The sequence below is a fragment of the Ixodes scapularis genome, unplaced genomic scaffold, assembly GCF_016920785.2.
Source record: "Ixodes scapularis isolate PalLabHiFi unplaced genomic scaffold, ASM1692078v2 PGA_scaffold2__306_contigs__length_199485367, whole genome shotgun sequence".
In the NCBI taxonomy this organism is placed as follows: Eukaryota; Metazoa; Arthropoda; class Arachnida; order Ixodida; family Ixodidae; genus Ixodes; species Ixodes scapularis.
Window position 1 is genome coordinate 39,885,712 of NW_024609857.1, and position 20,218 is coordinate 39,905,929.

At 46.2% G+C, this 20,218-nt stretch overlaps 1 protein-coding gene across 1 annotated transcript in view; it reads left to right on the top strand.

Moving 5' to 3' along the window:
• The window catches only part of LOC121832994 (calcium-activated chloride channel regulator 1-like), a 340,038-nt gene that overhangs the window by 152,624 nt on the left and 167,196 nt on the right, over nt 1-20,218 (top strand). The window lies entirely within an intron of this gene.

Below are 20,218 nucleotides of genomic sequence, written 5' to 3' on the forward strand. Positions count from 1 at the left end.
AAATAAAAAACAAACACTGAAACCATTTTCTTGAAGGCAATGTGCAAACAGGCTACTCACATGTTAAGAAAAGAAACACTGTCCAAGCTCTTTCACACCGAGTAGAGAAATAACCGAGAGGAAATGAACGAATATCCTAAGATTTGACATAATATTTGCAAATGCTATAGATGACCAATTCTTTGTTCTAAATCGGTCAAATATAATTATATAAACATTACGCTTCAGATGCCTTGGAGTGTCAAGTGCCTTGAAAAAGTGCTGAAGCTTCCTCACTTATCAAATTGCGTGTAAATGCTTCTTCGATTTTAGGGTTATTGTTTATTTAGAGGCAGCTTCGCATAAAGTTCCTTCTTTGTGAACGTTTACCGCATTAAAAATAGGGGTGTAAAAAAAAAAAAAAAAAACTTTGCGCATGACGAACTTTGGCTGGCCAGACATTTAAAAACGAGGCCCCAAAGTGTATTCTCGGAGAAGCCTCATCGATTTGTTTTAGGGGTGGGTAGCGATATGGCGTTGCTTTCGATTCCGGTTGAAAAAGGCAGCCCGCGTCGATAGCCATTACCTTAATGGAAGGCGGCAATCTGTTCCATCTTCGCAGGGCATGAACGACACACACGCGCATAAATCGACGGCTCTGTACAACGACTCTCCAATCTCGCGGCTGCTCCCGCCACTTTCTGTGCTTGCCTGATGCTCAGGCAGCCACAGAGGCAAGCCTTCCTTCTATCTCTCCATCTTCCTTATTTCTTTTCCTCTCTCTCTCTGTCTCCCTTGTTCCCCGATTACTGTGCCAAAATCTACTTTAATTTTTAAAGCGTAGCATTTCTAGCGGGGTTGGCCGTTTTGGTGTCCACGGATCTAGCCTCGATGACGTACATGTCGCGTGGTACCCAAATCATCGTTGGTGACATCGTATGAATACGTCATGGTGTTTACGCGACGTCGCACGGTTAGGGCGTAACGAGTGTCATTGGGGGCGTCACGCGACACTGTGACGTAACTTAACGCAATGACGTCAGGTGACATCATGGCGTCACGACGTAATGTTATGAAGTCACGCGCGAGCGTGACTCCGTAGCGAGATGAAGTGGACTAGGTGATCGGCATTTTGAGCACCTTCAGAAATCGTCAAAGACAGACCGATTTTTTTTTTTCTTATTTTGCTTTTTGTTTTTCGAAGTTCCAGATTGGTAGCGGCGCTCCTTTTTTATCTTTTGAGTTTCATTAGGTTTAAAACGGAATGCTAAACACGGATTTTGAGACTTTACGCGGACAATCTGAGGCCGAAATTATGCAGGTACGATGCGTTCCCCCTGAGTAGCGGAACATCGTACTTATTTGCAACTTCTTTTATGAAAGTCCCCTTGCTTCCTTAGTTACTCTTTTTTTTTTAGTTTGGTAATATGGCGGTTTACGTGCGGCTAATTTTAATACAACTAGAAACCTTTTTTTTATCGTCGAGCATTAATTACTGTGTAAAAAGGCGGAGCCAATACACAATTAGGAATCAGTAATCTATTCGTTAAGTATCAAAAGAAAGACGAGAAAACACTACCGTACGATGTGCCTGACCAATCAAGAAAGTTCAGAAAGAGGTGAGAGAGAACGTTAACGGTTTAAAGGGGAACTGTCTTTTAGGAAGCGCGTTGGTATTGCATACATTTTACGAAAAAGTTACACATAAAGGACAGAACACGGACAGCACATCCTAGTTAAACATAAGTGTATTTATTTTCCACGGGCAGAGGACCTCCAAATTTGTGGCCGGGAATGGGAAAGGAGGGAAACGCAGGAGAGGGAGGCAGGAAGTCGAAACCAACTTCGGCGATATTTTGATAGTCTTCGACTTGGCTGGGTAAATTGGCAGACCGCATAAATAACCCTTTCTCAACTGATAGCCAAAAGATTTTATAAAAATAAAATTTTTCCCTGGAGTTAATGAATTTTCTATTTGTGTCGGCCGCGAGGGTTCCGGAAGTCGACTCTCTCCTGGCGACTATAAAAAAAAAAAAACCTAATTTTCCCTAGTCGTGTACGTCACCGGCGGGCAGTCGGAGGAGTGTTTCGGCCAGCCGCAATGCGGTTTTCCTGGCGCCAGCGGTCGAGATGATTTAACTTCCAGGGTAAAGTTCCTTTGCAATAGGTAGCAATCAGTGCTCCGCGGTAGATTGTTGGAGCAGTGCCGGAAAAAGCTTATTTTTTACCCTTGTTTTCGTGGGAGGAAAAAAAGAAAAGCGCTCCCAGACAGCAATTCAGGCCAGCCACGTCGAGGTGTTTTCGCGCGAGCTGTGTGCCGAGAGAACTAGTGTCACATGGAACACACTCACTTGTGCTGGGAATAATTTATAGCCGCGTACTGCGAGTTAAGTATCCTTCTACAGTTGGAACCAGCTTCAAGCGCAGCAAGCGCTGACTCGAGAAACAAAAAAGCACTAATAATATTGAAATTAAAAATAAGCAGTGTATATTCTAGTACTATAGTCGAGATTGGGCGCGGTCAAAATTGTTGTTCACAATAGCTTCAGGAATCCTTCTTTTTTCATAATCACTACACCTGTTTTGAACATTGGATCTAGGTTGGGCTACTCTCTGAGTTCCGCTCACGGGGCCGACCTGTTGAAGACGAGAAGTAAAACGCCTAAAGAAAGTTCAAGTCTGAGTTGGGACAAAACGTTCGACACATTTCTGTTCGTTTTTGGTATTGCAGAGGTTTAGGGAGCAGGTATTGAGCTTCATGAATATACGATAGAGGCGCTGTCTGGTTTGTCAAATGGTTGGCGTGCAATATTCTCTCGCAGAAGAGACGGTGAAAACGTCTATATTTCATTTTAATGCAGAGAAATGTTATATAGGCCTGAAAAGATTTTTTGAACCTTGAAAATATTAACGTCGTTGGCGGGCGTGTAAATTGACAACTGATGAAATCTGCGCTAAACCAAAACATAATTTTAAAAAATATGGAAATACTTCCTGCCAACGTGCACTTGCGGATGAGTGTTTGAGCGCGTCGCAACATACGCGAACCGAAAGAAGAAATATATATATATATAATATATATATATGGGTACTCATTTTTCTTTGTAACTTCTGTTAACTTATTTTGAATTAAAACATTTGATTCCTGTCTGTACTTTACGCGCTATTGTATCTTCAAGCAAATATTAATTTGAAGTTGGGTAGTGTATTTCTGCATTTTATACGTCTTTCATTGCACCTTGATGTTAGGCTTGGTGGCTGCGGAATTTTAACTTTTCATTTTAGCACGATGTTCATGAACAGTAATCTGACATCTGGCCTACACGAGTGCAGTTCATTCCATTTTATACATTTTAAGGTTTACGAGAATCACAGGCTACGTTTGCATGAATGCGATCGCAGCGCATCGAATCGAGCAGGGCGCACGCAGCCTGTCCTTCTACTTCCTGTTCTACCCATCTCCTACCAATCGAAATTGTCCAATCTAGATTTCATGTGCTACGGTCCCATTCATGTAAATGCAGCCACAGACTACTTGTGTTAGGTCACAGCCCAGCACGTGCATGTTCGCCGCGTTGGGAGGCGAGCGAAGTAGGCACCACACACGCCTGCGTTGAAAGTGGCACCGACCAGAAGCGCGCTTCTAGAGTGGACTACAGATCGTTTTGCTAAATTACCTAAGCACCAAGGAGAATATGCATGCTACGAGAGTATTTACACGTACTGGTGTCTGCAACGGTAGCTTTTCCAAACAAAATTTAGAAGAAATGGCACGTTCCTTTAGGCAAGACGAGCGTGTGGGGCACCTATGCACATATTCCTAGTATTTTCGGTGGTGCTTGGCCAGTTTCGTCGAAAATCGTATTGCGTGACTCTGCGACCTTTCTTCGCCAGCGCAACTGCCAGCTTCTGATAGAACAAATTTGCTTTAGGACTTTCACGAAACTAGCGAGCCGAGGCTTCAGCGTACCGAGTTGCGAAAACGGTTTTCTCAAAATCCCCATTGCTTCCGTTTCTTTTTTTTTTAATTTCTTACAGCTCAGCATGTAGGCCAAGGTCATACCTTGTGAAACTAGATATTATTGTCTACTTCGCATAGCACGAAGGTCCCTCTTTTCTCGCCGTTTGACGCGAGAAAGGCGGGCGCGAGCGTACCCGATTGCGGGCCACTAGCCTCGCTGCCTGCCGGTAACGTCACGTTTGGATGGCAGGGAAAACTGGGGAAAACCTGGGGAGAACGATGTTTCGGTTTCGGTAGCGAACAAAATATCACTTTTTTTCATTAACTAGAGTGAATCAGGGGGAACGAGATAACAATTCGCAATCAGGAAGCCATCCGCAATCAGTGGTACCTTTGGATGAGGTAGCTAAAAAAATCGGCAGAGTTCCCCTTAAAAGCCGGTCTGCTTCCCAAAGCATTCAAGTTTGGAGTCTCACCATAACGCAACAAAACAATCGGCTCTAACCAAAGAGCCGAAACATCAGTTGGAAATCAAAAGGTGATAGAAACAAAAAAATTAAGCGTTCAAGACCGGCAGAAAACGTGAGAGCAAAAACAAAACAAAAATTCTAGAATGCAGCTTTTGTTGTTCGAAATCGGAGGACACCGACGCTTCTGTCGCCATGGCAACTATAGTGGACAAACACAACAGCACGAAAGACCACGGGTGATGACTCTCCCGGTCGACGTCGAACTCTGCCTCTCGCTCTTTCTTCCTCTTCCTCCTCGCCCGGTGCCTCCTCGCAGCTCGAGTTGACAAGTACAAACGATGAGCCGAATAAGCGACGTCTCGAGATTGACGACAACACGGGGCTTTCTTGGGGGGCGTCCTTTGCTGTCTTCGTCATAGTTGTGCCTCCGGGTATTCCCAGTTGTTCCCACTTTCCTTCACGCCTCCTTCGAAAGCAGGGATTTTTTTTTCTTCTTTTCCCATTATAACTTTTCGAACTTTTAGAAGTTGTGGCGTAAAGTTAGAGGAACAATTTTGACTTTTTTCTGTATGTGTGTGTGTGTGTGTGGTGTTTGTTCTGTTATCTTGCGGTGCTTAGGTGGATAAAACAAACAAACAAAACAAAACCGATCTACCTTTTATATAGGTAGAAACTTTCGTGCGGGTTGTCGCCTCAAGAAAACAAGTGTTACACCTGGTTTACACTCTGCGCGATGTAGTTCTTACAAGGTTTACTTGTCAGAGAAAGGAAAGCAACACATTTCACGAAACGTGTGCGTCTCTATAAAAGAACAAATAGTTTATCTCAAATGCATTTACGGGTATTTTAATTGATAACATCAATGGGAAATTGGGCGAGGCTTAAAATATTTCTATAACGGTTCTTGAACTGAAAATAAATATGGGCGTCTACACATCCTCCCGCAATTTTTCGGAGGCGCCGCAAACATGTTGTAAGTTCGCAAAAAAAAAAAAAAAGAAACAAAGGCGATCAGTAACTAGTCAATAAATCATTCGAACAAAATTAAAGGAAGAATACACGTGTGAGATTTAATTTTCCCTCATTAAATCGCCTAGGAAATAAACACGATAAAATGAAAGAATGTGAATTAAGATACATAGTTAATCGCCGAATTAACTGATTAGTGAGACCGAGGGCATCGGTCAACGTTTTTTTGTAAGGCTTCGTCTCTCGTACTTCGTGGAATGTCTTCGATCGGTGTGCCGATTCGAAAGGGCAAATCCCTGCTCTCAACTCCTAAACCAGGATGCACCATCACTAAAGACGTTTGCACGGTTTATCAACCGGCGCGAGAAAAACAAAATCGTTCAGCCTTTCCACTCTCGTGAAGAAGGAAGACCAGCGGAGCTGTACTCAATACACTGTGTTCTTCTTCTTCGCCGTCGTCTGTTTTTCGCGCTGTTTCTTACGATGAATTCCCACCAGCGCGCCCAACTATCCATTTTTATATTATAGCTGGAAAGGTTGCCGCCATCTACGAGCGATGGCGGAAACCATACTGGTTGTGTGTGCATGCCGCCGTCGCTTATAGATGGTGGTAGCTGTCCAGGTAGGTTTGTTTCAACATACACGGACATGATCTTGAAGAACCTAGACCTTAAAGGGATACTGAACCAAAGAATTTAGTGCCCATAATAAGTGGCGCACGTTCTTTCCACGAGCCAGCAGCCGCCGGTGTGCGCGAGCACACGCAACGAAAATGACGTCAAAGACCTCCATTCGCGGTTAAGATGACAGTGAAATGTACGGGCTTTGGGCCAAAGGAGAATAAAGAAAGTCTTTTCATCTCCGCAAGTGAAAGCTACGTGCTTGTTGGACCAATTAATCGCTTACCTTTTACACCAGACACCACTGTGTAGATGAAAAACTTGTCTTTATTCTCCTTTGGCCCGAAGCCATACCTTTCACTGTTATCTTAACCGCGAATGGAGGTCTGTGACGTCATTTTCGTTGCGCGTGCTCGCGCACACCGGCGGCTGCTGGCTCGTGGAAAGAACGTGCGCCACTTATTATGGACACTAAATTCCTTGGTTCAGTATCCTTTTAACAGCTCCGCTGTAAAAAATTCGAATCACTGAGTTGTTCACACACGCGCAGCGTCTGATGTACCGCACAACAGAGCTACTGGCGACGTGCGCGATCGAAAGCGTCGCGGTGGTCGGCCGTCCGCGATTAGCCGAATGCTGACTATGACGTTAGGAAAGGATTTCTCATCAACGGAAATAAGAGGAATGTAAGAACTTTAATTTTGACGGTGTTGGCAGTGTTGGCATCAGAGCGCTTTGATTTCAAGCTTCCACCATGCTCATTACAAACACCATCAAACTCGTTGTCCGCAAGTTAATGACGTCACGAGAGGAAACCATACGAGGGCGCCACCAAAACATCTCGCCTAGAGTGCCTTCATACACACGCGCGCTTTTGCTTGAGTGGTGACATCTCAGCCATTTTCACGCCCAATCGTTTTTTTATGCATTTTGAAGTGCGCGCAATACGGTGTCCCTCAGCTCGAGTGCGTAGCTTTGGCTGATGCATAGACGCCATTTTACCACCCAAGTCACGCACCGAGTGCGCGAGAGTGTCACGCGCTGGCATATTCAGTGCAACAATGGATGTCTTCACCCTGAGACAGACAGACATGTAGGCACCCTAATCTCGCCGCTAATAGACGCATTCAGGAAGTCAGTTACTCGAGCTGCCACCAGTCGGCTCGCCCCTCGCGCGCTTTCCAGGCCGCCATAGCCGACCTTCAGTTTCTCGCCTTTGCTCCGCGTTGAGTGCTGCACCGGCCACCACCGGAGCTTTGTTTTCGTGTTCTTTTACGTTCCGCAATGAAATCTTGTGTTTTATTTAGGTCTTTTCGATACTTTGGGCTTTCATTTAATCATTTGATATCTGAATTTCAACATGGCCCTTGTATTTTCTTATTAATGGAATGGAATCAGACAGCACATGGATCGACGATACAAGATCCTAGGCTTCAGAGACCATGTAAGTTCATCACATTCTTTCGTTTTTGTCGCTAATAAAGGGCAGTCAATACCATTGCGATATATTTAAATTTCAACTGGCGCAGTAAGGCTATTGCAGTCGTACTTCTCGCTGCATGTGCGAGCTTTAGACATCGTTTCCGTAAGTAAAACCCGAACCGCATGTAAGCGATTTAGCGAGCGACGAGACGAGCGACGGCGACAACGACGAGAGTCAGCGACGAAGATTTCCTACTGTCGCTAGACGCGTTTCTCGTTTTTTTTTTTGGATTTCTAGAAAACGTCGCTCATCGCCTTGGCCGCTTGCTCCCGTCGCTTTTATGTGGTTTGCCTCGTCGCGCGATTGACCGAGCGACGGCGAAGCAGGTCGCCGTCGCTTGTCTCGTCGCTCGCCAGATCGTTTTCACGCAGTTTATACCTTGTTAATTTTGGTGCACACAGCACTGAACCATTGGCGCCTCAATATTAAGTATAAACCGCATGCAAGTGATTTGGCGAGCAACGAAACAAGCGACAGCGACCCGCTTCGCTGTCGCTCGGTCAGTCGCGCGACGAGGCAAACCGCATGGAAGCGACGGGAGCAAGCGACCAAGGCGATGAGCGATGTTTCCTGGAAATCCAAAAACCGAGCGACGCGACGGGCGACAAGGAATCTCCGTCGCGTGTCTCGTCGCACGCTAAAGCGCTTACATGCGGTTCGACTTTTACTTACGGAAACGATGTCTAAAGCGCGCATATGCAGCAAGAAGCACGACTGCGATATCCTCACTGCGTCAGTTGAAATTTCCATATGTCTCAATGATGTTGACTGCCCTTAATACGCGACAAAGCCAAAATAATGTGATGAACTTACATGGTTTCTGAAGCCTAGGCCATAATATTTTGTCGTTGATCCCATTCGCGGTCCGATTCCATTCTATAAATAAGAAAATACAAGAGCTATGTTGAAATATAGATAACAAATGATTCAATTAAAGCCCGAAATATCGAAAGGACCTAAAGAAAATACAAGATTTAAACGCGGAACGTACAAGAACACGGAAACAAAGCTCCGGTGGTGGCCCGTACAGCTCACAACGCGGAGCAACGGCGAGAAACTGAAGGTCGGCTATGGCGGCAGGGTCACCTGACGTCAAGATGGCGGCGGTCATGAAGTGTTGCCTGAAATGGCCTATAGCGTGTAAAAAGTCCTTCCACAGCCGAGCAGACAAAGATGGCAGCGCGCAAAAAGCGCTTTTTTGTTTTGTTTTGAAAGCTTTATGGTCACGGGGCGGGGTGATGTCTACAGCATCTCGTCATCGCTCTGCCCGACGGGGTTTTGAAAAGGGCCTATTACGAAGAAAAAAACAGTGGACGTATACTATGCCACGTCCCGCGTTTCTTAAGCGATCGGCGGCTGTACCACTCCAAAAGCGATTATTGCGGTGGCATTAGTATCTCGTCTAATTACCCCCAAGTATCTTATTACTGCCCCTCAGCCAGTGAGATTGAGACGTTAACCGATAAAGGCGCCCGTAGGGACGGTCGCATTTCCGCGCGCCGCCGAGACGTCTTGTTGTTAACAATTTTTTATATTTTTTTTTATATCGGTAGTGGTAGATGCCGAATCGGGATTCTCTATCACTAGCGGAGTTGCACACTAATCAGCTGTAACATTATAATCACCCACCTTATGCCATGTTGATCTACCTCTGGCACGCAAAACAGTTGCAACCCGTCTACGAGCCCTTGGCAACTGCATCAGTAAGATTGTATATCAGATTGCTAAGCATAAGTCGCACAATTCCTGTACATTACGAGGAGGCGGTTTGTGAGCTTTGAGCTGGCGCCCCGTAGCATGCCATATGTGTTTGATAGTTTTGATATATGACGAGTTAGGTAACATGGACAAACTAGAATCCACCATGATCTTCTTCAATCCACTGCAATTCTAGCCCCGTGACAGTTAGCTTTGTCTCAGGGGTTTCCCCAGGAATTGAAAGTAGGGGGGGGGGGGGGGGGGGAGGGGGAAGGGCATCGAGTATAGAGGAATCGTTGCGAATTAAGGGGGTGCCTTCAAAAAAACAAAGGGGGGGGGGGGGGTTGTAGGGAGATCACTGCTTTGTCCTGTTGAAGAATCCCAGTTCGAATGGGGAAGACAGGCCGCAGATATCTGTAACTGGTCAGCAGTGATCTTGGCATTACGAACTGCCCTCTGTCGCTTAGACCACTAGACTTTCCCACTACACGCACACGTAGTCGGCAAAATTATCCCTCTGTATCCCCAGATGCCGTTATCTACCATTCGCATAAGAAGATGGTACATAACGCGGTCGCGGATGGCGCTTCAGCTAGGTGCGCTCATTCACACAATGTAGGGGTGGTCGTAATGTTTTCGCTGGATCAGTGCATACATGTCTGTTGTTTATCTGCACTCGGAGTTTATATCATGTACAAGTAACACCAGCTCGTTCGCGCACTAATATTCGGGACATGCTTATTTTTCATGGAAACCACAGATTTCCCCCTCACCCGAGGGCAAGGGGGTTTCCTGACTCGCAACTCCACGCGGCCAGCAGAGTCCCGAAGTGTTCCTGTCAGCGGCAACTGGCCGTTCCTTAGACTAGACTAGTGGCCGCGTCTTGAGCCCTAGCGGCATCGTCCGAAACATCGTATCATGTTCCAGTGGTTTGAGACGCTAGCTAGAGTAGCTCTGGGCACGACGGGTGTTTATACGCCGCAATGTGGCACCGGCGTAGACACAGCATCGGGGGAATCGCCGCAAAGTGGCTTTCACCTTGCCAGAAACAGCGTCTCAGCTGAGACCGCGGAAAAGAAAGCACTGCCAAAGCCAGCGGACGAGCTGAGCGGGACTCAAACTTCAAGACGGCCCCAGCCTTTGCAGTGCTTTCTTTCTTTCAGTCTCAGCTGGGACGCTGTTCTAGCAAGCCGGCCATGGAATGTCCAGTGTATATCACAGGTCCTGCGCGACGCTTGCGTTCGCACGACGTCTGCACATGCCTCGTTTGCATAAATGCTTCCGCCTACTCCCTGGGGCGGAGTCAGTTCAGTTTCTCCAATCATAAACGAATCAAGATTCGTGGCTTATATCTGGAGTATACCTTGATTATGTCTGGCTTATACCTTGCCTATATCTGGCTTGTGATAGGACCAGGGGTACGTAACTTTGGCTGCGATCTACAGGACGGTGAGACGTAGTATAGCGGACGCTGAAAACAGAGCTTCGCCAGGAAGGAAAAACAAAGAAGGATGATGGGGAAGTTTACCTGGGGTAATTGTCCCCTGTGGATACTACATTTGTCGAGAAAGAGAGAGAGATAGAGGGGAAAGGGATGGGGGAAGATTAAATGAGACTTAAATAGTAAAAGAAGCATGTGAATCAAAAACGCAAAAAATCGATCATATGGAGTGTACACAAATCTGACGTCAAGGGACAAGATTAACTGCCGACTTTTGTTGTTTTTTTACACGGCCATTTTATGAGTCTGTTAAATTCTCTTTGCTTTTTTCTTTTATTTTTACCCCTTACTTTTTCTCCCCCGAACGTAATCGAACCTGTTTCAGATTTCCAAAAGCTTAAACTGAAGACACAAGAAAGAATACGCCCCTGCGTATATTCTATGTTCACTGTTTCAAGACGCTAATAAGGTTTGCATAATTGCCAGTCACATGACTGGAATGGTAGAGAGTAATGAGTTATTTCGCCATTTGAGTGCCGCGGCTTGTTCCGGGCAGAACGAGTTTTGAGATAAAACCGCAGTGACTGCATATAAATACATATATATATACATGTGTGTGTGTGTGCGTATCAATTTTTTTTTTGTTCCAACTTCATCTCCGTTCGTACGCGTTCCTATGCTTGCGGGTCTTGCAAAGCTCGTAACTGGAATGAAAAAAAAAAGCGAAAATATTAATAACGACATGCCATTATAGAACGGCGCACGATGGTAATTCTCCCTTTTCGCGCAGTCCCTCCCTTGAAATGACCCGGAAAAGGCGTTACGCTATGCGCATCGTGAGGCCAATTCCGCGCATGTTTCTTGGTATCAGCGAGTCCGCTATTTCTCACGATTCGAAGCCAATGTCTGAATCGACCCGAAGAAACGCATTCCTCGGCCTCGTACTGGGAGGAGAGATAAGCGGACCTATCGTCGCACATTCGGGTACGAGCGCAGATTCTCTTCTGCACTTTGGCCCTTTTTTATTTTTATTTTGCCAGGTGTTCGAAGCAAACCAGACAATCGCTTGTATCGTCGTAGTCATATTTTTTCTTTCTTTCTTTTTTAACGCATTTTTATGAGATGGAAGCTTTCATCACTATAATATCGATTATGAAGTTTTCGCAGACCGTTTCACCTCCGCGACTACGCCGTCCTCGGAAAAGACTCCGCTGCTGTACATGCGCGCCGCTATAGCCTTTCCTGCGAAGTTCCGGACCTTGTTAACGCGTTCCGTAGAGCGTTGCGGGACGGCGAAAACAATCTGCAAAATCTCACTATTAGGGAATTGTTCGTACAACTCTAATAACACTTCCCGACACTCTGCCGACGCTTTCGCGCTTGCATCGTATTGTTATCCGGTATCGTTATGGGAAGTATCGGGCCAATCTACCAAAACTCCATCTATTAGCGACTTTATAATTAGTGTACGCATAAACTTTGCCTGCGCAAAAAAAAAAAAGAGGGGGGGGGGGGGGGGGGCCGAGCACAACGCTGTTTGTGCTCGGCGCCTTCGAGGCGCGAATACACTCCACAACTCGCTATCACCTGCTTCAAAACGCGGCTGAAAAACGAGGTCATATTTTTTTTAATTGATTTTCAATTTTTTTTTTTTGGATCGGGTAGCAGAAATTGAGCCTCTGCCGCATTACAGTTTAGGGGAGAAACACATACTGTGACTAACGATTGCAAAATGAATGACATGTTTCAAACAAGTAAATCACTAGTGCACATCCTAAGCAAACAGCTGCAATAAAGGACTTGGTATGAAATGTTCCACGGGGTGAACGGGTCTAGATGTTCCCAAATGACTTGGAACGGGTATCGGAATCGAACGACAAGCAATTGTAGTGTTATTCCTACGACATTTCATTATCAAGGTGGAACGTTATGGAACGCAAAATATGACACAAAAAAAGGTACTTAGTAATCTCCCCCCCCTCCAAAAAAAAGTTTTTTCTTCTGTTTTTTTGCTTGACTTGTATAAAAGGCCTTTCGAATAAACTCTTCTAAAGGCGCTGTCGAATTTAAGAAACCGTCGGACAATCTTGACTGTCAGCACGAGGGAAGCAGGTATCCGGCAATCCTGTCACATTGAGACAACATCAACTGTTGAGAAACATGTTTTTGTCTCCTGGCAACCGGCCGGTTTGTTCTCCGACAGACGGAGAACAAACACCCTGTCACACCGAGCTCATGGCGCGGCCAACACGGGGAACATTCTGCCATCTTGTTTGTTTACCTTCTTTGGTGTGCGGTGCGGCGTCGCTGTAAAGGTTAAACTAAATTCCAAACTATTTCGAAGGGCCAAAAAAAATAAAAAATACACGTGATGACATTCGACAGTGATAGGAAAAAGTATCATGAAAGGTATTTCCCTCTCCTTATTTTGCCGAAATGATCTTCATTCGCTGACAGTGCAGCTGGCCCTAACCGAAGAAGACAAAATCGCTGCTAAAATCATGTTTTTACACGAGTCCATGAAGTCGTTCTACGTTTAATAAAATTCTAAATTCTAGCGTAAGAGACACTGTCGACCACTGTATACCTCAAAGCGTTTTGTGTAGCCTGGCAAAAGATCGACCGACGGTTCGGCCGTCGCAACAATCGGTATAATATTTTTCAATGCTGTCAATCTACTTTTTCCTGTGTGCTTTGTGATCGCTTCATTCGTTCAAACTTTTAAGCCGGGGTCAGACTGCTTATACATCATACAAGAGACAATCTGCATACAAATTTGAACGCAATTCGCCGCGAAATCCGTGCTTCGAATGCCGCACGGCAATGAGTTCAAGGAGAAACTTGGGCACGCGGCATTCGTACTACGAATAAAGGCGGTGACTCGTGTTGGCAGACTGTCTTGTTTATGATGTCTGCGCAGTGTGACCCCGGCTTTCGGGTTTTTATTAAATTTAACGTGTCTCCAACTGTTGTTTTCAAGCTCCAAATATCGGCAGCAGTCGTTTTCAAGCTCCAAGGTATCAACAATCACTTTCGAAAGCAATCGTTTTAGGGTTCTGATTTTTGTATCGTTCGCTTTTGGATTATTTTTAACACAATTTGAACGAGTAAGAGCGCATGCTATTTTTATAATTCCAGGCATATGCTGGCAATTGAAACCTTAATTCGTCAATTATTTTTCGGCTATTTAAACCTCAATTTTGACTTTTTAAATGCTCAAGACAGTAGCTGTGACATTCACAGTAGCAGACCAGTCACGAATATTGTTCAATAGCCTTGGTAAGGCTTTCATTTGGCTAAATTCTTCGACTTATTTGGTGTGTTCCACGCTAAAAGCAGTCTTTGTTCTCCTGCTGTCGGCACAAAATGTTCTTACATCTGAACCGGGCAACAGGAGTTGTCCACCACAACTGCTGTGCGCCCGTCGCTCTATGCTGTAGGCAATCAAGGACAGGTCAAGCTGCCTGTGCAGCTGTTTCCTCAATCGCCGCCATCAGTTTTGTGATGGAAATAAAAGTCTATTATTATTAAGTTGCTGCTGCTTTTGTTGCCGAGAGCTGTCATACCGAGGCAACAGTGTCGCCGTGTTGATGCTCCCGAAATGGGACAGTTCTTTTGAGCAACAGACCGATCTACCAAGATGTTGCCCGTCTGTTCGTCAACACGTTCTGTTGATGTCACCGTCATGTTCCCTCAATGTGAAAGGGCCTTAAAGGGAAGCTGAAGCGGTTCCGTATTTGAATACAAAGACTTAAATCGTCTTCATTTGACCTAAAGAATCACGAACATCGAGATCATTTTTTTTTTTTCAATTTGGCGCACAGAGGTTGCAGGAAATCGTTTTCCAAGTACCCCTGAAATCCTTCCTTCGCGGAGGATGACGTCATAAAAAAAAATAAAGTTTTCGGAGTCTTCGCTTTTGCCCATCTTCAACGCCTATCAAAGCTATGCTCCCGCACTCTTGCCATTTTCAAAAAGGTCAAAAAAGACGTCCGCACAGCGACACGCGCTCGGTGGCCGAAATATCATTTTATGACGTAACGACTGGTTGAAGGTTTTTTGTGATTTCTCGCGTTCGGTGCTATCTTCGGGGAAAACTACCGTTGTATTCACATTCACGGGATACTAATACTCCCGCATTTACCTATTGGGCAGGAGTGCCGTCCAGGAGATCGGACTATTGGGGGCGCTTAATCCAGATTGCTGTCCCCACAGCACGGAGTTTACCAACGGAGCATAACAAAGAAATGGAGCCTCGTCTAGCACGGTCTGGGCGCGAGTGCTTTGTTCTGACCAGTGCTTTAGTCGGACGAGGGGCGGCCTTCGAATCGTCACCTTCGATTTGCTGGATCAAAAATAAACAAGAAAATACGGTTTGTTGTCCCCACAGCTCAAGTGTTCCGCTAAAGGCGTGACTGTTCGATCTCGTTCTCAATAACTCGTTTTTACAGCGGAGCTGTTAAGGGCTAGTTTCCCCAGTATCGCGTCCGTCAGCAAACAAATGATGATACTAAACTCTGTACAGCTACCGTTACCTATGAGCCGTGGCGGCAGCCAGACAACCGGCAAGCCGATTGTCTGGCTGCCGCCGTCGCTCATAAATGGCGGCAATCTCTCCAGCCTTTCCGCTCTGGCTTGCCTACTCGTGGCCGGCCATTACTTCATTCCCATCATAGCACAGCTTCGCTGGTCTTCCTTCTTGACCAGAGTGGAAAGGCTGAAAGGTTTTTTGAAGAACCTCTTCAGTTTCCCTTTAAAGAATTGGAAAACCAGGGCACGCTAGTTGACACGAGCAGAGTCCAGATCGCGAGCTGGTTCTTAAATTTTTTTAGGGAGTTCTACAATATGAAAGGCCCATTCGCTGACACACTTTATGCGGCGGTGCTGAGCACGCTTTGGCCACGGACACTTGAATTCGAGCGCGAAAGGTGAGATCCATTTTTTTCTTCGCCACAATCCCTGTGGACCCGACCAGAGTTAATGAAGAGTAGCCGCCTAAAACAGCCTCGGCAGATGGGTCTTTTATATGAGTGAAGATTGCACAGCCGGTGATAGGTTTTCTTCCCGCCTCCCTGGCGCGACTTCAACACACCGCCATTATTATTCGACGCAGTCCACGAGAATCCCTCCCGCCCGTCTCGTCCAATCAGGTCGACTTTTCGGTTTGAGAAAGCTGTTCTCTTGTAGAGGCAGACACGTGGATTCTAATGGATAGCTAGCTCTCGGGGGCCTCCCGGATAAACCGCCGAGATGTTAGGCCGTTCACCCCAACCAGATTGTTTTTCTTGTTAGTATTATCATTATTTATAACGAACCCCGCATCGTGGCGGGAGGAGTCATCGCGATGCATTTTTGATGAACCTCAGGTGATCCGGAATCCTGCAGGTTTTTGGCAAGTTCTTTCCGAACTCCGAGGAGCCATGGCGGGATATTGATTTCTTCTCAGCCTTCGTTCGGAGCTTCAATATGAGGCAACCGAACTAAAGCGTTTTTTGTTTTCTTTTTTATTTTGCGCGTGTAAGTGTTAAGGCGTAACTGCGCACGTTTCTCTCCGCAACGCATGCAGCGTTATGTGCAGTGTAGCAACATCTGTGGGCCCGTGTACGTGACTTAAGAAGATGCCTCGGCACTCCGGTGACTGAGGCAGTGAGGGTTCTTTTCTTGGAGAAAAAACGTTTTTATTGCCAACTGTGCTTCCGAGGCGGTGCGTGCACACCATCGCGTTCTTTTCATAACTTATAAACAAACAAAAAATGCCCGTTTTTTTGCAGTAGCTGCGGGAAGTTGTGCAAGCGCAGAAACCCACTCTTCGAAAGCGAAGCATTTGCACATGAAGTTCAGTAAAAAGCGTCACCGCTTTGGCGTGCCTTCTGAAACATCGGATGGAGTGCTATGTCGTGGGTTGACCATCTGCTCGTAAATAGAACGCCATTTTGATTCGTTCGCTTATGGGTCCTGGCTGATGACCAGAGCATAAGTTTCGAAGTGCTGCATTTCTTAAAAGGCTGAGACGTACTTTTCATCTAGTAAATAGGTTAAGAACGCTTTCAGTTCCTAATGCAGAATGCATTTTAACGGAAGCGAAAGCGAGTTTTGTGTCGCCTCGCTGTGCCGTGCTGTCGTCGGCTAGATTAACCAGGCTGAAATTCAGCATAGCGGTCTAATATCATGGTAAATGTAGCGTGAAGCTATTATACAGGGTATTCCACGTAACTTGAGCCAACGTTTAAAAGCTTTCAGCCTTTCCACTCTGGTGAAGAAAGAAGAGCAGCGGAGCTGTACTATGTGGCGCCGTCGCTCATAGATGGCGGTAGCTGTGCAGAGGGTTGTGTCGGGATTTATTTGTCCACAGACAAGAAACTGGGGAAACTAGCCCTTAACAAATCCGCTGTAAAATATTTTGGTGCATTTTAGGAAGACGAATTTAGAAAAATAAACATGTTCATTGTTTAGAGCAAGTCGGGATTTTTTTTTTGTATTTTTCCCAATGAAATTATTAATATTATTAATGAACTTTTAAAATATTCAATTTAGAGCAAGAGTTTCAATGACAAAGTTGTAGAGCATCTTCATGAACATCCAATTCAGTGTTTTTTATCAGGAAACCTTACGAGCTCCTTTTGTCTGGACCTCAAATGCAGCGAGCGAATTATGAAAAAGCAAAAAAAACGAGAAAACACGAGTCTGTCTACAGTGCCCTTTCAACAGTGCTCTATTCAGCATGCGGGCCTAACTTATTCGAGCCAGGGCTGCGAGCGCTGCAATACAAGGCGCGCAAGTGCAAAGTTCCGTGTTTTTTTTTTTTTTTTTTGTAATTGACGGGCTTCTTTCGAAGTTCACTAAAAAAGCATCGTTAAGGCTTCTTGATAAAAACCACTGAATTGGATGTTTCTGAGGGCGCTCTACAACCTGGTCATCGGAACTTCTGCTCTAAATTGAATATTTCAAAAGTTCATTAATTAATCTTAACTAAATATTTCGTTGGTACAAAATACAAAAACAAAAAATTGCCTGACTTGTTTTAAGCAATCGACACGCTTATTTCTTTGGTTTTTGTCTCGATAAAACACGCCAAAATATTTTTAATGCTTGGATCAAGTTACGTGAAATACCCTGTAGGTCACATGGGCACATGGCTGACGCAACTGCGTTGCGACCAGGTTTGCTTATAATAGTCCGAATTCGGCTTTCGGCGCATGCGTGACGCCGCCGTAACCTTAGTTCGCAGGAGTACTATGGCTACAAGGGGAGGTGTCAGCAACAGCGCGAGAGAAGGAGCAGGCGGTCGGGATGAAGCGGTGGCGCTGCTGTCGACACTGAGATGCGGCGTCTGCTTGCGTTTGCTGCGATTCGGTGCTTTCTTGTTATGCGGGGAAGTATAACTTGCGATATGCGTCCCTTAAAACCCATTTGAAAGTTAAACTATGCTGATTTTGGGCACGTGGTTAACGTAACGCAAGAATGAACCTGCCGATGCTTTTGTCGTCGTCGTCGGGAGCGGCAATGAGGAAGGCTTTCTTCACTTCCTTTTTCGCAGAAATGTACCCCGTGGTGCGTCCGGGAGCAAAGCAGTGTGTTTGCCGTTTCGCCATCGCGATGGTTTTGGTGGATGGAGCAATCTCTGGGAAGAGCGTTACGAACGAGCACTCTAATGGGGAGGAGATCGAACAGTCACGCCTTTAAAGGTACGCTTCGGCTGTGGGGGCAACAAACCGCATTTTCTTATTTGTTTTTGATCCCAGACATCTAAGATGTCGATTTGAAGGCCGTTCCTCGCGCGACTAAAGCACTGGTCAGAGGGAAGTGCTCGTGCCAAGACCGCGGAAGGCGAAATTCAATATCTTCGTTAAGGTGTGTTAGTAAACACCGGGCTGTGGGGACAACAAGCTCGATAAAGCGGCCCCCTATAGTTCGATCGTACAAAAGTGTAAAGAGGGGTTCTGGAGGCACATGCTATAGAAAAAGCAGGCGCGAGGCACCGAGTAAGACGGCCTTCAATTTACCTACGTAAAAAAAAAAGATATCGATTTCATTAATGCCTGGTGAGCGCCACGTCTTCGTTGTACGGTGTTGTTTGATATCAGGGTGGTCTCTTGTTCGAGCCGTTTTTGTGCCCGGGCGCCGCGATTAGAACAGATGTGTTGTTTCGTTATGTATATATAATATGCTAAGAGAAACAAGCTAGCAAAACGCTGGCCTTCACCTGCCACATTCGTCTATGTACACGGGACCGTTTTCGTACGTCGACAAGGCCGGATGTGCGTCGTCGTCCGTAAGATCCAAGCGCGTGCTCGCCGACTGGCCGCCCGTGCACACACACATCCGCGCTACGGGGCACCTGTCACGGGGAGGCGTGACGCGAATACGGTACGTCCGTCGAATGCGGGAGCCCCCCGCGGTCGATGCTCGCGACGGCGATCACTGGCCGGGTTCATTTGTCACGCGTCCAATTACTGTAATGGCAGTCGGGGAGGAACAGTCAGTTTGGCACACTGCCTGCCCGTCTCTCTCTCTCCCCCGCGCCCCGCATCAGGCGTGGGCGCCTGTTATGTTCAGTGTCAGCTTGCGATGGAACGCAGGGGACTTTCCGAGTCATCCTGGCCAATTGAGCACCGCGAACGCGTATCACGTGATTGCAAGCCCCGCACGCCGCCGCCTGCCTCCCAAAGGTCACGCGGCATTCAATATTAGCTCCGATGGCTCGTAGCATCTTCTGCGGTTCGTCCTAAGCTGCGATATACGTCAAACGCACAGCGACGGCGAGCGCCGTGACGATGGACTTTTGGAGTGATTTGATCGGCTTCATCGGATCGTGACGTAGCAACCATCGTAGCCAATCAAATGCCGAGTGAGTATCACGTGACCTTCAACAGGAGGCTCAGCAACGCGCGGGGCGTGCGTGCAGTCACGAGGTACGTTCGCGGTGCTGGATTGGCTGGATGGCTCGTAGCAGTTTCCGCTCGGGTCCATCGTGCGATAAAACGGGGGCGTAGCGGGGTGCGTTTTCGGTGGACCCACCTTCCGCGTTCAAGTTGTCGCTGGGCTTCGGTCGTCGCGGTTAACCGTCGCCATCCGGACGGGCCCCTTGGGGGAGATATGCGCGAGAACGAGTTCGCTGAAATGTGCGCGCGAAATGCGACTCGATGGCGTCGTGTTTGGACTTCCGCAGCGTTCATCATTCGGCGATGAGCGAGCGGCGGATAGGGAGATGGAAGGTGCTTGCAAACGCAAGGAGTTTTTTTTTTTTTTTTTTTGTGTGTGTGTTGTTGTTGTAATGTTGCATCGTTGTTAGAATTTTCTTGCGTACGTGGATGCACAGGCATCTTTGTCAGCATTTGTGTTTGATCGGACGCACTTGTGTGTCAGGCTTTCACCGGTATCTGTCTGGATAAAAAAAAAAAAAAATATATATATATATATATATATATATATATATATATATATATTTTTTTTTTTTTTTTTTTAGCGTGTACATTTCCGCGATTCTATATTTGAGAGTGCGAGTGTGAATGGCACACACACTCACGGAAATAAAAGTCTTCGCTTCATCATCACTCGCTAGCCTTGAATGGCAATTTCAAAAATCGTAGAATCATA